This window comes from Camelina sativa, chromosome 5, assembly GCF_000633955.1.
Source record: "Camelina sativa cultivar DH55 chromosome 5, Cs, whole genome shotgun sequence".
NCBI classification, from domain to species: domain Eukaryota; kingdom Viridiplantae; phylum Streptophyta; class Magnoliopsida; order Brassicales; family Brassicaceae; genus Camelina; species Camelina sativa.
Window position 1 is genome coordinate 33,488,977 of NC_025689.1, and position 12,003 is coordinate 33,500,979.

At 34.7% G+C, this 12,003-nt stretch overlaps 2 long non-coding RNA genes across 3 annotated transcripts; both read right to left on the bottom strand.

The window, feature by feature from the left end:
* On the bottom strand, nt 3,270-8,255 carry LOC104788390. Of its 2 annotated transcripts, XR_002038302.1 has the most exons (24): nt 8,167-8,255; nt 8,039-8,079; nt 7,920-7,953; nt 7,792-7,830; nt 7,612-7,713; nt 7,460-7,508; nt 7,270-7,342; nt 7,009-7,165; nt 6,854-6,915; nt 6,479-6,746; nt 6,330-6,387; nt 5,708-5,835; nt 5,467-5,604; nt 5,322-5,386; nt 5,056-5,214; nt 4,892-4,949; nt 4,704-4,782; nt 4,536-4,616; nt 4,238-4,437; nt 4,025-4,125; nt 3,889-3,940; nt 3,664-3,737; nt 3,543-3,594; nt 3,270-3,392 (listed from the first exon to the last, which is right to left on the bottom strand). It is a non-coding gene; the product is annotated as an uncharacterized LOC104788390 (long non-coding RNA). The 2 variants fall into 2 exon arrangements; XR_002038303.1 differs by lacking the exon at nt 3,270-3,392 and having other exon boundaries at nt 3,542-3,594; nt 3,664-3,748.
* LOC104788393 lies at nt 8,375-11,344 on the bottom strand. The gene is made up of 13 exons (XR_002037879.1): nt 11,116-11,344; nt 10,803-10,985; nt 10,623-10,696; nt 10,400-10,510; nt 10,106-10,308; nt 9,958-9,989; nt 9,783-9,835; nt 9,432-9,470; nt 9,240-9,344; nt 9,009-9,131; nt 8,761-8,867; nt 8,549-8,636; nt 8,375-8,458 (listed from the first exon to the last, which is right to left on the bottom strand). It is a non-coding gene; the product is annotated as an uncharacterized LOC104788393 (long non-coding RNA).

The window sequence follows — 12,003 nt, forward strand, 5'->3', positions numbered from 1 at the left end:
TATATAAAAAAAAAAAAAAAAAAAAAAAAACTTATCTAGTTAATCTAATATAATGTCTATCGAAACATTAGATGCATTCTAGTGGATAAGACAATTAATATACAGAGAGGCTAAACTATCTTAAGTTCAAATATTAATAAAGATTATTTTTTCAAGAATGTGATATATTAAAAATTAGAAATATAACTAGTTTCAAAATTGGTCCACATTGTCAAATCATAGCAAAAATAAAATGAAAAAAATCTTCTTGGTCTAATTTTAATTTTAAACAAAATAAATATTAATATATAAATTACATGGAATGGAATTGATTTTAGTTTTAATTTTATTTGGACAAAAATAATTATTATTAATATTTCATTTTATCATTATTTTATTTCTTTAACTAAAATTATATTACATTTTATTACCAAATAAAAAATTCTTTGAAATCTTTTAAATTTTAGAGGTTTAGAGACTTGTTATCTTAGTATAATTAGTTTGGTGGTTTAGAGTGTTAGTGTAATACTTATAAGATTTAAACTGCTACATTTAGTTACTTTGAAGGTTAAATATGAGATTTTTTCCGTTTTTGTTTTTAAGAACCTAATTTGATTGGTATATTTATTGAATTCAAGTGGTGTGGGTCATCATTCTGAATATTTTCACACAAACAGCATGAGAGGCTGAACCGAGCTTACTTTGACCGTACTGGATCAGAAATGGGATGCCTGCTGGTCCATCGGCATGCTTATTAGCTGGTAACACTTTCTATCAATAAATAATGGATATTATGCCCAGAAAAACATTAGTTGATGGTGTTTTCAAAAATCTTTGTGTAATATAGTTTGAGTTAAACAAATCAAATAATGATAAATTAAAATATTTTATTCATTTATGTATATTAATAATATAAATGAATATTGACAAAAAAAAAATAGAAATTTTTTTTATTAAGAGATATGGTTCAAAAATGACAAAAAAATAGTTGAATTAATATGGATTTTTCTAACAAAAAAAAGACCCAACTGCTAAATAAGAAGTAGATGATGTATTTTTTGGTTTTTTTTAAAGAATACCCGATCTGTTTAAAAGTTTAAAAATGACAATAATGCCGTATATGTATGTTCATAATCAAATTGAATTATTTTAGATTTTTTATCGTTCGAGAAGGTAGACCGTCGCTACCCGATCTGTTTAAAATTTTAGGAACCCAATCTGTAAGAAATATCCGATAGATAATTTGAATGAGATGGTTGCAATGAAAGTTTATAGCAATATATTAATACAACACGAACTTCGATGAATATGAAACGGCATTAATTCTTTTTTTATTCTGGCTTATGAATTAAAAACGTGCCAATTTTGTGATCGGCTTTTGATATGTAATTTTGTGTGCGGTTTTGTTGTAATTGAAGTGTCATTCTTGTATTTTGTCTAGCCATTTTTGGTTTTGTTGTTTTTAATGTGTTTCGTTTAGCGATAATGCTTCACAGTTGGAATATTTTATATGTGTTTCGTCTAGAATCGTTTGGCTTTTGGCAGTTAAGTAATTTTTGGGTGTTCTAGCGATCATCGTCGGGTGGTTTTGTCGTGTATGTGTGCTACGCGCGGCTAGAGCTCGTTTAATGTTCGTCTGCTTTAATCATTTTTATATGTTCTCGTCTTTCGTTTGTCTTACGCGTGCACGGTGCTGCACATGTATATTTTTTATGAATGCGACACATTCACACCCTACACATACATCTACATGTAAAATGCATGCGACGCATTCACACCCTATACATAGATCTATATTTTATGCATGTGACGCACCCTATACATATATCTATATTATGCACCATAATTCATACATTCACACCCTAGACATACATCTATACATCTTTTCATAAGAAAAATCATATGTTGCCAACAGAAGATGAGAAGCTCTCGTACAAACAGTCACTTTTGCATACACCCTCTGCAAAATCAAAATCAATCTTCATTACAATCTTTATTTTTTCCGCTTGTCAACAAATGATGTACGGTACTACTAAAACCAATAATCTCTCTTTGTTTTCTCACAAAAATTATAAACCCATTCTACGTTTTTTTAGACAAACATATATATATTGACGTAAAAAAAAAAAAAAACAGAGAGCTTCAAGATATAATTGATCTCACATCACTTGAAGTCAAGACTCAAGATAGCATGCTATATATAATTAACGACACAGATATATGAAACTATATATAAATCAGTTTACTAAAGACGTGTATATATATCTAAAGAACAACAGTTTAATTGATAGATTCTCATCACTAAAGTTACAGGCAACAAGATATATAAATGGATTCTAAAAACATAGCATTTGAAATTTTTGTTGAACTCCATGAACAAAATTTATGAAAGACAACGAACAAGAATCTTTTAATAGTAAACAAACTAGACTATTTTACCTGTAAGATGATGATGATGCCTTTGTGTTTGCTTTCTCTCGGATGTTGAGATATACTATAAAATAAGTTGACTTGAGAACAACAGAACAAATAGAATGAAAACAGAGTGTATTTGATATTTGTAAGTTAAGAACCGAATAAGCGGATTCAGATTTCTGTCCAAAGAAAGAGTATTTATAGACTGGAATATTTTAATTTTTTTCAACAAAGATACTAAAAATTCAAACGGTCAAAAAAATGTTACCGTTTCACAACGTTCATATTTTCCACTCTCAGGTCAAATCAAAACGTTTTTAAACCATATGGGAAATCGTAAACGCACTCAAATTAAAAATTAATTCGTTTTTTTTTTCTCTCTGTCAATCTTTTGTATAATTCAAATATTTAAAATGTTACCGTTTCACAAGTTTAATACTTTTTCTACCCTCAAGTCAAATCAAAAGGTTGGAACAATTGGGGAAATCACAAGCGCACCACCAGCTCTCGAGAAATTTTTTACTAATCACTAAGTCCTTTTACTACTAATAGTCACGTAATAGATTGAACACCGAAGATCCTCCACCTTGCTCGTAGTGTTGTTGATACCTATATTTTTCTTCCTTAGAAAAGGTAGAAATAATAATAGCCATGTACACTATACACTTTGATGAAAGGGCATTAGTTCCTTTTTATTTGTTCTTTAGGAGTTAGGACTGAAAGACGGTTTTTTAAAGAATCCACTAATCACAAGAACATTAGAAGTGATACACACGTATCGCTTATATAACCTCCAAGTCTGCTCAACACCTCAATGAGGTTTGTATCCTCTGTTCATAACTCTAATCTGATGCACACAGCACACTGTAGCGTAAATCTGAGGTTATGTGTGTTTCAGGTGGATACAGTTAAGGAGCCAAATTAGACAATGGGGATGAGATGATACACTCTTTGGTTTCTCTTCATTCGAATTTCCAAGCGTTGCCAATTTTTTTTGCCTAAATCGTTAAAAGTAAAAACTTTTGATCGAATAACCGGTTTGATACTTTTTGATAGTTGGACAGTTAAATTATTTGTCGTTCAATGCCTTCTGATGATTTATTTTCTTCTTCTTTATTTACTCATTGTGTAAAATATATAGATATTACCTGAGAGCAGATGCCACGACTCCTTCAAACACCAAAGAGAACGGTGCAGTACCTACATTAGGTATTTGTGAGTACTATATTCAGGCGAAATGTTACTTTAAAAGAGATATATGCTTCTTACCTTGCTTCGGTTCGACCATAGTAGTCCAGCAAGACCCCACAGTGAGCATCAACACTTGGTCACGGGTTCTTCACCTATAACAAGCCTGATCGGCAAAGGAGTTCTCAAGCCTTGTATATAGGTGTTGTAGAGTACTTAAAGAGTTCTCAAGCCTTGTCATACTTTCAACGTAATCCATTACATGAAACGATCCCCCTGTTATACTAGAAATAATAGAGATACTACCTTTCCAAGCTCGGTGAGAACAGGGTGGCACAACTTCGTAAAGCTTTGACACCTACAGAGTAGGAAAGATTTGTAAGCCACTGGACATTGATCGAATTTAGAGAGCAGAGCAGAATAGAAGGAAAAAGGAAAGTACCAGCTGCAAAAGAGTGTCATCAGGTAAATGCTTCAAGGCAAACTCTCTTTTGCCCTTGGATCAGTTTTGCGCAGAAGATGGTGTCCATATCCTAGAACAACCTGCAGACAAATCATGACGAGGTCAATAGAGATATTTAGTAGACTACTCGTGACATTACAACATTAACTAGAAGAAGAGAAAAAAAAAATCTCTTATGGCGGTGTTAGTTACTAGAAGCTATGAGACTGGTAGACCAAACATTGAGGTGATTAAAGACTGGTAGACCAAACTTTGAGGTGATTAAAATCATTTTCGCATGCTCAATTTGTTTGAAACTTTCATCAGTCATGTATTGAGGAATTGTTTGCACCATAATCCAGGGCTACAAGCCTCCTCCTTAGTTCAGTATAATGAGGCCTCCAATCATTATTCTGCAGGAAAACAGAGGCATATTAGATGGTATGAAAGCAAGTATTCTATGCATACAAACAACTTTTCTAGGGGTGAAAAGAAGCATAATACATAATACTTGATTAAAAATTTACGGTGAAGCTATTGAAGATGTTTATGGATGTTCGTTAGCCCTTTCCATTGCTTGAAGATTAAATTCCTGCAACAGTAAGAAATGAGATTCTTGCAGATTCATTAAGCTATGAGTATGTTAAAGTCTTGATACTCCCAGATGAAGGGTATTTACCAGAAAACTCTAGCAGATGTGGTGCATGCAAAGCTGGAGCTGTCGAGATCTGCACTAAGTCACAGAAAGCTGTCGAGATCTGCACTAAATTGTACATAAAAGAGTCATATGAAAAGTCTGTTATCCATCAACGAAAAAGTAAATGGGGCCACATGAATGGAACAATTGACAAACTCAAATAACATTACCTTACACTCTCTTGCAGCTGAGCATAGATCCCACGTACTTATAATGAAGTACTACAGGCTGTTCATGAATAGTAACATCACGTACTTGTAATGAAGTATATTACAGGCTGTTCATGAATAATAAAGTAGAAAAAGAAGTAGCGATAAGAAAGATTTGGCCATACTTCACTGAATCTGGAAATCCCAGGTACTCGAGTGCTCTTACATCCTTCAAGTGCTCTTGCATCCTTCAAGTGTCCGTCATAGGCCTCCTTCAGGTCATCAATGTATCCGGCAGCCTGCCCCAGGTACGATTTCTCATCTTTCGTATGCCTTTCAAGCGACTGAGAGTTGAACGAAATGGGAGCATACAATACAATGAGAGAAAGAAGAATATAGCAACACCAAGAGTTTTGATCATCAAAGAGACCACAATGGAGTTGATTCTTACCTTTTTCCCAATCAGCTCAAGTCTTGCAGCTGCGCACAACCATATCTTTCTCGTTGAAGAAAATCCTGGAGTTTTGGCATCGTTAGTGAATATACTTTATTGGGTTCAAGCATAAAAAGGTCAAAGTTACAGATTGTCTACGTACCACAATATCAAACTGGGTGCCTTTGACGAAAGCAACAAGCCTTTGACGAAAGCAACAAGCTCAAGTAACTGGCATGACTTTCAAGTATGCTCTTTACAGAATTAAGCAACATGAGGACTTTGCTCTTTGAACGACGAGCTGCATCAGAATCGCGTTAATCAGATAAAAATTGATCAGCAGGCAATTGTATTACTCTAGAAATATAAAAAAAAAAAAACAGATTCAGAGTTGTAGTTTCCACCTCTTATCGAGTGATGATTTCTTGTGGCTGGAACCAAAAATAAGAAACCCGAGAAGCTTAGGTGATAATGGATCTGATTCTGTTTGCGTCTGCTCAATGTCTCTTCCACATCTTACCAAGAACCTCACCTTACAGCATTATTTTCATAGACAAACATATATTACTCAGGATTCACGTTTTTAATTCCCCGTTTTAAACAAACAACAAGAACATCAATCAATACTAGCTCTCCAGCAAGATCATAGAGGGACTCATCAAGTGTCGCCTGCAAATTTACAAATAAGCTTTCTTAAGAACAGAACAAAAGTCAAAAAAATATAAATTTTACATGCGACAGCCAAAATTACCTGCTATAACCGTAATGCACACTACTGACTGACGGCAGCTTCCAGTTTGGCAATCACTTTCACCATTTAAAATACTTAGTGTACGACAAAGTCTAACAGATTTCTACAGAGTTCTATAATAGGTGACTCGATGCACTGGTTTGTACCAATCTTATTATTTTAGTTAAATGAGAACTGCAAAGCTACTTGTCTAGAATAAACAGAAGATATGCATTATGCTGATACACCATTATTTAACTAAACATACTCGAGGGTTAAGGATTTCTGAGTCTTACAACTATATAGCACGCTGCGGTTCGATACCATCTTCGCTGGAAGCGGTCTCCAAACAACCTAGAACCAAAAAGAGAATATCAAGTTTCATAGCATAGAAAACAGTTGAAAAAAATGTTCCAGATTGGACTGGCTTTAAGGAAAAAAAAACCTGTACTGGGTGCCGAACAAAGATCCATCACAGCGGTGTCAATCAAGAGATTACTCACTTCAACCTCAGGATACTCCGAAGCCATTGATGTCTTTTCCTCCACAACAGCGATCGCACCTTTGCCGAGCTTATTTCCTCCACAACAACCTCATCATTTTCTAATTTAGCTGGAAATTTTATACTTTTAAGCAGTTATCAAGAATTTACCTCCGAGTTTACCGCACCTTTGCCGAGCAATATCATATGTAACAAGAGCAATGTGATCAACCTAAGCAGTCAGAAAACAAGAATACAATTGAGCAACTCCTACATTAACCAGACTTCAAATACTTTTCTAGTAAGATTAAATGTCAAGTAAATGCGAAAACACGATACCTCATTTGCAGAAAAGGACTCAGTACAAAAGCTTTGACTCTTTGAGGAACACGAACACACACCTGTTTCAGCCAAAAGAAACAAACAAACCAATTTGAAAGAAAATTCAACTCGCTTTTGATGGAAGTGGACAAGGGAAGAAAGACCAATATTACCTTTTAATCAGTTTGATGTTGCTACTGTAAGAACGCCGGCGACTGTTTCTGAATCTACTTCATCCTTGAAAAAAAACCTGAGTGTTCCCATCTAATACAAAAGCAAAATCATCTAATACAAATAATAGTCTTGGTTGGAACACACGAAATCACACACCTGTTTCACCCAGAAAAAAAAAAAAACAAACCCATTACTTAAGATTCCCATCTAATACAAAAGCGAAACTCTTATTTCAAAAGCAAAATCATCAACCTAATTACCAAATCGATTCGTAGGTTTAGAAGAACAGGAGAAGATACCTCTGACAATCTCAAAGCTATCTGAAAAAGAAATCTTGAAATAGGTCCCAAAGTCAAACATAAATCCAATCTTAAACCTAGACTTGATCAAGAAAGAAAAGGTGATAAAACTACATTTGGATTTCTCCACTTCAAGATGTATCTGTTTTACCTTAAGACACTTACGTTGAAGCCATTGCCATTGTTTGAAGATGTAATCCCTGCAACAGTAAGAAAATGAGATCCTTATGCATAACTAAAACAGATACATCAAGCTATGAGTCTGTTCCAAAGTGATAATAATCTTTGATGGAGGGCACTTACCTTGAGTTTTGGCAGATGTGTACTTCTTTGTGGTGCAGGTAGAAGATGGAGCTATGGAGTGAAGAGCTTGATTTGAGGAAGGAAATTAATAAGCATCTTCAACTATAAGCAAGAAACAAGAGAGAACATTTGAGGAAATTTGAGGAAGCACACAAAGGGAAGACAAAGACCTATATATACCTTATACTTAGCTTCAATCCTTTCAAACACATACAAGTTCTGCAAACGTGCAAAACAAAACATAAACCTGAGATTCTTGTTACACTTTTGATAAAAGAAAACAGAAAAAAACTAAAAACACAATGTACCTGCTTCTTGACTCATTTAGCTCTCTAAGCAAACCTGCAAAACGAAACATAAACCTAAGATTATTGTTAACACTTTTAATAAAAAAAGAAGAACAAGAAATAAATAAAACTTAATGTACCTGCTTCTTGACTCCATTTAGCTCTCTTCACAGGCCAGGATCTGCGATTTAAAGCAAGTTGCTGACGTAAAGATTGGCAAATTAAAGTGAAGGAGAAAAGAAGACGTATTGAGTTAATATGTTGTTACCTTTTTTGGTTCTGAATCTTCTTCATTCTTCAAACCCAAAAGCTTACCATTGTTCATTTGTGGTAAAACCCCGACGATGCGCATTGTAAATACCTATATTCAACAAAGAAAGACACAAACATTGACAATTTGATAATCACAACAAATGGAAAAATTATAAACATGATCAATAACAAATTTATATTTCTATCTAAACACTTAATACTGACCTCCATACCTATCAGAGATACTGTACTTGTGGTAACACTGTTATTGGTCTTAAATTGACAAATACTTCGAGAGCCACACGAACCTGCAACAGAAATCCTAATTTCAGATGAATCCAAAAGACAAATATGGTATGGTCAAGAAAAAGAATTAAGAATGAAAGTTCCAGTTATACCATACAATCCAACAGCTCCGAGAAGAACATCATTTGATTGCTTTGCCCTGAACCTTCTTCGTCCTTCAAACCATAGCATTTCACCGATCTGCAAAAATATAGAATTAGAACTGAAATCAAAACAACCAGCCTAAGTGAAAAAAAAAAAAAAATTCAGAGTCACATTCCCATCTAAAACTGAAACAACAAAAAAAAGAGCAAATTCGACTCACTTTAGCGTAAGAACACTGGCGACCGTTTTTGTTCTGAATCTACTTCATCCTTGAAAAACTCTTGAGTCAATAAATCATCGTCTTGGTTGGAAAACACGAACACACACCTGTTTCACCCAAAAGAAAGAAACAAACACACTATTTAATATTCCCATAATACAAATGTGAAACTCTTATGTTAAAACAAAAAAAAACATTCACACGAAAATCAAATCAATTCATAGGTTTAGAAGAAAACGAGAAGATACCTATGACTTGTTCAGGTCTGCTTACTCTCTCGTCACCACTAGAATCGGACACTCTCTTGGTCTGAACTGAAGAAAATCTTGAAATAGGTCCCAAAAACTCAAAAAGTAAATCCAATCTTAAACCTATAGTTGATGAAGAAAAATTGAGTCCTTGTACATTAATATAAAACAGATACATCAAGCTATAAGTTTGTTCTAAAGTGATGATAACCTCTGATGGAAGGTATTTACCTTGAATTCTGGCAGATGTGGTGTACTTCTTTGTGGTGCAGGCAAAAGCTGGAGCTATGGAGTGAAGGGCTCATTTTGAGGAAGGAGCTGAATAAACATCTTCAACTATTGGCAAGAAACAAGACATTGGATGACGACACTTATACAAATGTCATCTTTCAACTATTGGCAAGAAACACACTTACCACTTACCAGATAAGCCCCCTCTCAGTGCTAATATGATTCATCGTCCTGTTTGGAACAGACACAAACCTGTTTCCTCGTTTCACCACCCAAAGTCCAAAAGAAGGAAACAACAAACCCATTAGGTTATTAATAAATAAATAAAAAATCAAAAATTTGAGGTAGCGGATAAGGGAAGACAAAGATGAAAGACCTATAGTTAGCTTCAAGCTTTTCAAACACATCCAATTTATTGCATACCTGCAAAACGAAACATAAACCTGATAAAAAAATAAACAGACGAAAATAAAACACAATGTACCTGCCGACGTATTGAGTCAAAGACATCTATAACAAGAAGAATCAGTTTGATGTTGTTACCTTTTTGGTTCTGAAACTTCTTCATTCTTCAAACCCCATAGCATATCTCCGATCTACACAACAATAGAGAAAAGGACGAAGCTTCCATAATATAGTTTTTTTAAGTCTGAATTATAACAACCAGCCGTAGTGAAAACAAAATCATAGATTATGCTGGAAAATGGATTTTTCATACCTTATACTTAGCCTCAAGTTTTTAAAGCAAACCTGCAAAACGAAACATAAACATAAGATTACTGTTACACTGTTAATAAACCAAAAAAAAAAAAAAAAAAAAAAAAAAAAAAAAAAANAGAACAAGAAATAAATAAAACACAATGTACCTGCTAAATTGACTCCACTTAGCTCTCTTCACAGGTCAGAATCTGCGATTAAAAGCAAGTTGCTGACTTAAGATTGGCAAATTAAAGTGAAGGAGAAAGGAAGACGTATTGAGTCAAAGACACCTATGCAGTTTTGATGTTGTTGCCTTTTTTGGTTCTAAATCTTCTTCATTCTTCAAACCCATAAGCTTACCTTTTTGGTTCTGAATCAGTTTAATGTTGTTACTTACTGAGTCAGGTTGGAACAAGAACACCACACACACCTGTTTGGAACAAATTGAGATTTGTATATACCTTTTTAATGAGTTTGAATGAAGTTGTTAGTTACAGTTAGAACGCCAGGCGACTGACAAGAAAAAAGCAGAGTCGAATAAACAAACCATCATCCGTAGGAACACAAGAGACCTGTTTCGTTTCAGCCAAAAGAAAGAAACAAACCCCATTAAAGAGCAAAAACTCGACTCACTTTTATAAAGGAAAAGCGGAATAGGAAACACAAAAGACCAATTTTGATTACCTTTTTGATCCGCTCATGAGCCCACCATTATGACCGCTTCATCGTCCTTTCAGGTTGGAACACGAACACCACACCTGTTTCGTTTCACCCAAAAGAAAAACTATTGATTTCAGAAAGCAAAAAAACATTCACCACGAAAATCAAATCCGATTCATCTTAGGGTTTTAGAAGGAAATATACCTCTGAATTCTTCATGTATGTTTGCGCTCTCTCTCTCTCTCTCTCGCTCGTCGCTATTATAATCGAACCCTCTCTCTCTCGCTCGCTCTCTGTCTGTCTCGCTCGTCGCTATTATAATCGAACCCTCTCTCTCGCTCGCTCTCTGTCTGTCTCGCTCTTTCTGATTGGAACACGAACACAGACCTGTTTCACCCAAAAAGAAGCAAACCCGTTGATTAAGAGCAAACCATCTATCAAAATCATCACCCACCGATCAAAGCATCCTCCAAAATCTAAAATAACAGAGCAAAAAGAGGTAAGAGTGACAACTGACAGGGATCAGTCGAAGGCTCGAAGCCATCGTAAGATCCTTCTCCACAAATCTAAACCAACAAGTAATTAGTAACATGTAACTAGGAAAAAACCACCAAATCAAAGTGAAAATTCAGAAGCAAATAGAGATGCGTTCAGAGCAAGGAACCCATGACAACGCCTGAAGACGTAATTAGATCATACGCACTCCCACAATGCTTCTCTCAGAACCTCCCACACTGTAATCCCCGTGCCTATACGATCTGCATCAAAGAAAGACAGAGATGTTTTTCACTTAGAAAGATTAAAAAAAAAAATCGGTTGAGAGGAAGAAGAACACTACCTGAAGATGTAGTGGAAAGAAGACAAAAACCATCCATCAAAACCATCACTTATAGATAAAAGGAAGAGGAAGAAGAGCAAAACCCCTGAAGACGTATCACATACAAGAAGCGTGTCCATCATTGATTGATAAAAACGTCATCCAAAACCTGAAATAACAAAGAAAAAAAAATGTAAAAACCGCTTGAACATAAAAAAAAAGAGCCTTGAAGAATTCAATTTAGAAACCAAAACCCAGAGTCAAAGCCATCACCAACCAATCGTAGGATCATCCTCCTCAAATCTAAACCAATAAAACATAAACGACAAGTAACATGTCATTAGAAAAAAACCACCAAACCAAAGTAAAAATTCATAAGCAAATAGAGATGCGTTTAGAGCAAGAAACCCGTGAGAACGCCTGAAGACGTAGCAGCATGGAGAAGAAGGTGATGATCAGATCATAATTCGCTTCCAAAAAACCTGCAAGACTGATCACATCTCCACATAGTTTACTAACCAAAAACAACCAAAAACTGCGAATAGAGAACTTTTGGTAATACAGAAGAAACCATAAACCATGACAGAC